The sequence below is a fragment of the Dendrobium catenatum genome, unplaced genomic scaffold (genome assembly GCF_001605985.2).
Source record: "Dendrobium catenatum unplaced genomic scaffold, ASM160598v2 original_scaffold_67182, whole genome shotgun sequence".
Taxonomy (NCBI): domain Eukaryota; kingdom Viridiplantae; phylum Streptophyta; class Magnoliopsida; order Asparagales; family Orchidaceae; genus Dendrobium; species Dendrobium catenatum.
In genome coordinates, this window is record NW_021385631.1 from 14,956 (window position 1) to 20,266 (window position 5,311).

Genomic DNA, 5,311 nt, shown 5'->3' on the forward strand with positions numbered 1-5,311 from the left:
CAATGTGTTGGATGATATTTGTTATTTTGTACTAATCAGCCCGAATGATCATAAGATCATCCTGGACGATCTAGTTATCGTTCCATCGTCAAGACATCCATCCAGGGTGATGGTATGGATGATATTTGATGACTTGAACTAATAATACAACATGATATCCTATCATCCTGGAATATCTGAACAAAGTAACCTTCTAATCATCCAGACTCTTTCCGTCCTGACTAATTTAACTAAATTTGAACTATTCGATATAGTTACTAATTAGGGCTAATTTTGAGCCCTTTTTAAAAGATCCTTATTTACTCAAGGTAATAACTTTTGCTGTTGTCCTGAACTAAGAGAGCCAAAAGGAGAGGGAGGGCAAGGGAGAGAGAGAGAGAGGATCGTGTGAGGGGTTTCACAAAGTTGCTCCAAATAAGGATTCAAGTCATCTTCTCTGGTCATTATCCTTGGTTCCTTGGAGGTTTTTGAGAGATTTACTTCAGCAACTGATCAAGATTCTTTGTCTACTTCTGGAGGAAGTAAAAGGAGTTGGGTTCTCTGCCTGCTTCTAAAGAAAGCAAAAGGAATTGGATTCTCTGCCTACTTTTGGAGGAAGCAAAAGGAGTTTGGGTTCTATTCATGCTTTAGGAGAAAGCAAAAAGGGTTAGGTTCTCTGCCTCATTGGGGTCCGTGGAATAGAGTTTTTGTATGGGCTTCTCCACCTTGCTGTGGGGGAAAAAGGAGAGAAATTGAGTTTAGTGAAATTCTTGGAGGAGAGGCTCCGGGGAGTGGATGTAGGTCAAGTTGATCGAGCCACTATAAAATCTTGTGTGTTCTTTTTAATTATTAATTCCGCATTTAATTTTTGCACTTAGTTTCTCTTGTGGTGAATCTTGGTTTAATATAAGATTATATTTTTATTAAAGATGTTTTTTAAATACTAATTCACCCCCCCCCCTTTGGTTAGCCTCGGGATTAGTTCATAAGGGCTTAAGATCCCTAATAAACTTTCAAGTTATATTAGAGTGGGATTCATAAAAATGAGATTTTGAAAACTTATAAATCTCAATCAATGGCCAACTTTGGTAATCTTAATACCGCAGAAGGGTGTTCTATTACATGAACACCTTTATTTGATGATATTTCTTTTGATTTTTAGAAAACTCGCATGTTTATGATTGATTGACTATCACATGTTAATACTTATTAAGGATGGTTATTCACCTCTGTCTCATAAAATTAATGGTATTAAAACTGAACTTCCTTTTACTGAATGAACTTTTGATGATATGGATTTAGCGCAACTAAATGCAAATTTTTAAATTATTTTTTATGTGCTTTGAAATTGGAGGATTATATGCGTGTTTTGAGTTGTTCTACTGGTGAAGAAATATGAGATAGATTGTGTATTACTTATGAAGGAACAAATGAAGTTAAGCAATCTAGGTTGATTATTTTGTTGCATGACTACAAACTTTTTTGTATGAAACCTACTAAATCAATTTCTAACGTATATACTAGGTTTACTCAAATTTTCACCTCACAGCATGCCTTAGGAAGAGAACTCATGAATTATGAAAATTTTAATAAAATTTTAAGATGTTTGCCTTCTTTATTTGATGCTAAAATTACTGTAATTAAGGAGTCTAAGGATTTGAATTCTTATTCTATTGATAACTTACTTGGGTCACTCATTGCTTATGAGTAAGGGGTGAATCAAAGACAACTTGATGTAGGTGAGAAAAAGAAGAAAAAAACTATGGCACTGAAAGCTAATGATACGAATACAAGTTCTTCCGGATCTAAAAGTGATGATGTTGCCTTCATCACTAGGCAATTCAAAAGCTTTCTAAGGAAGAATCATAAGCATCATCATAAGAGGAAAAAAGATAGGGATATTAAAAATTTTAAAAGTTCTTCTAATATATATGTCAAAGCTGGTTGTCCTACACTTAAGGATCACTCAAGTGCAGGACAAGAAGTGGTTCCAAAAGGTGTTCTTGGCGAATTCTGCATCTAACTCCTCTGAGACTAAAGCGGAGGAGGAGACTACAAATTTGTGCTTGATAGTGGGTGATCACCTTGGTTAGTCTGACTAAGAAGAGATATACAAATCAGCCTATGATCAATTACTTGAAGTTTGTGAACAAATTCATGCATCAAATAGGAAACTTAAGAAATCGCATGCTAGTTTAAAATTGGAGTTTTTGAATTTGCAAAAAGATTATGGAATTTTATTGAAAGATCACTCTCAAATTGATAGCAATCACATGACATTACTTGATGAGTTTGATGAATTGAATAAAAAGCATTCTGAGTTTGTTATTGAGCATGATTCAATGAAAGCATCCTACACCTCACTTAAAACTAATTTTAAAATATATATTGATTAAGTTGAAAGTAGGGAGCACTATTTGAGAGTTGATAATGCTATTTTAGAAAGTGCCAACTCGAGGTTTAGAGTTGAGTTTAATCCTCTTGAGGAAAATAGGACTAACCCCACACTTAACCAAAAGCCAAAACTAAGAAGAGGCACGATAACTTGAACAAATTAGAAATTCTTTTTCCTGGTGTTAGATGTTTTTATGTGGCACGTTAGAGCATATTTCACACACTTGCAATGTTCATCGTAGTGCATATTAGGTGTGGAGACCCAAATTGATTGATTCACAATATAACATACATGCATTTGCATTCTTCCTTCTATAAGAAGGGACCCAAACATTTTTAGGTTTCTAAATCTAATGTTTAATAATTTTGTAGGCTTGCTCTCATAAAAACCCTCGGGAGAGCATGTGGTACCCCGAAAACGGAGGCTCGCTACTTATAATTGCATAAACTTGCTGCTTAATAAATTATGATTTGCATGTTTTTTGATCTATTGCTTGTTCTTATTTTATTTTCTTTCTTTTTAGTTTTAAGTGTTGATTTTTTATTCTCTATTATTTTGTAGTATTTTCATCTCTGATGTTCACTTTTTTTTCTCTCTTTGGTCATAGCTAAAATGATATTTTATACCTTATTGTTATTTTTGGAAATTTGTTGTCAATGTTTTATATCTCTGATGTTCACTTTTTTTTCTCTCTTTGGTCATAGCTGAAATGATATTTTATACCTTATTGTTATTTTTGGAAATTTGTTGTCAATGTTTTACATCTCTAGATTAGTTAAAAGGAGAAACACTATTGATTGTCTCCCTCCCTCTAATAAAAGTCTATCTTAAATTAATAACTTGACTATATAATTGAGATCTTTTCTATCTTGCTACAGTAATCTATCTGTTATATATATAATGTTCAATGCCTTTATATTACTTTCAAATTCATTGAAATCTTATCGTTGCATTTATCATATGAATTTGATTATATTTTATGGTTTATTCTTCTTTATATTAGAGAGTGAGTTTTTTTTCTAATATATGAAAGATATGCTCACAACTGAGAGTATTTAAGAGTTTTGAAAGAGATCTAACTTGCAAAATGACAAGGGCATAAAATGAGCCCCAAAAGGAAGAAAAAAATGAAAAGATGTGCAATGATCGCCAAAAATAGTGAAAGGTACACAAAGTGTATCAAAAATTAAAAGATGCACAAAGTGAGCCAATACATTGACAAGAGGCATAAAATCAGCCCACAAAAGGCAAGCTTCCTTCTCTTTTAAACCCTTAAATCATAGAAGAATTCATGTGTCACTTGATATTTTCAAAGGCTTGATTTCGAATTTCACGATTGTGACAAATTACTTTGGTATATTATTCTATAAGATATTTTTCTGGTACTAAGTTTTGATTAGATTTGTTTTTATTATCCAATTAGTTTTTTAGAGTTAGGTCTTTTGTTTTCAAAAATACCCTATGAGAAGTTTGAGCTAGGGCTAACAGGATCGGCTAATCTACCATTTTTTAGATTTTGACAATGTTAAAGCATTCTTCTTATAAATTTTAAATTCAATCATATGGAGAATTTATCATTTTTGTTTTTTGATTAAAATAAAAAAGAAAAAAAAACTTTATTTTTGTTCCTTTTGTCACTTTTTATTATCTTTTATGTTTTATTTTTTTCTTTTACTATTATTTTTTGTGATTTTGGGCCTTCTCTGATCATCTCCATCCATCTCCAGATTTTCAATCTTTGGTCACATCATCTTAGATGATATTTATATCATCCTAGACGATGCATTCAATCCACTCTTAAAACTCTATTTGACGGCTGATATGACTTCTCTATTTCTGACCATCCTAGACAATCCATTATCATCATGGACAATCTGATCATCTTCTGCTTCATATAGTTTTTATCATCCTGGACGATCCTCCTCATCCTGGACAATCTTCATAATTTTTCCTCAGTTATTAGTGATTGTCCTAAATGATCCACCTATTCTTCCTGGATGATCCACGTGGCAAATATTTGGTGCACATTTTAAATATGGCCGATACGATCCATTATTGCCTATCATCCTGTACAATCCACCTAATCATCATGGATGATATACTTTTTTCATGGTCGTCCGACTTGACTCCTAGGGACAATCGCCTATGTCTTATCATCTCGAATGATGTCCGATCATCTTGGATAATATTACTGCCTTTTTGACCAATCATCTTGAGCGAAATTATTTTATATGATTGTCTTAGACGATTCTGCAATAGTCTTGGATGATTGATCCAATTTTTTTTTAAACCAAGGATTGCAAACAAATTTTCTCATGCAAACTCTTCCATCCACCTTTTCTCTCATTCCTTCTCTAGTTTTATGTTCATGGCTGGTGGAAAGAACTCTTGTATGGCTTCTAGAAGCTCCTCCAGGGCCAATCTTGACCCTCATTTCACTAAAAAGGTCGACAAAGCAACCTATCTATGATACAAGACCGTCGCGATCACTTTATCCTGGACTTCCAACCATCGTATACTTTCTTATCCTATTCTTGACTTTTTTGCCCACACATCTCTTACCCTTATCCTTATACTTACCATCCCGTTCAATTCTGAATTGCTATTAAAAATCTTTGCTAGCCTCTGCCTCAATTCCTCCTTCACTGCTCTTTAGTCTTATATTAATAAGCATTCTTTCAAAATAATATATATCAAGACTGTCATGAGCTCCTGTAGTTGTCCACCACTAGAGAAAAGCTTCACATCTTATCTCAAGACCCCGATTATGATTTGGCTCCAACCAATCACCTTTTGAGGAACACTGATATTTCCTATCATGTTAGAGAGTCTACCAGCTTACTCAAAGATGTTAGGACAATCCAACATGTCCTTTATACCTCAGTTCTTCTAAAAGCTGGCGATCATATTCATATCACTCCACTCCTTTCGATCACC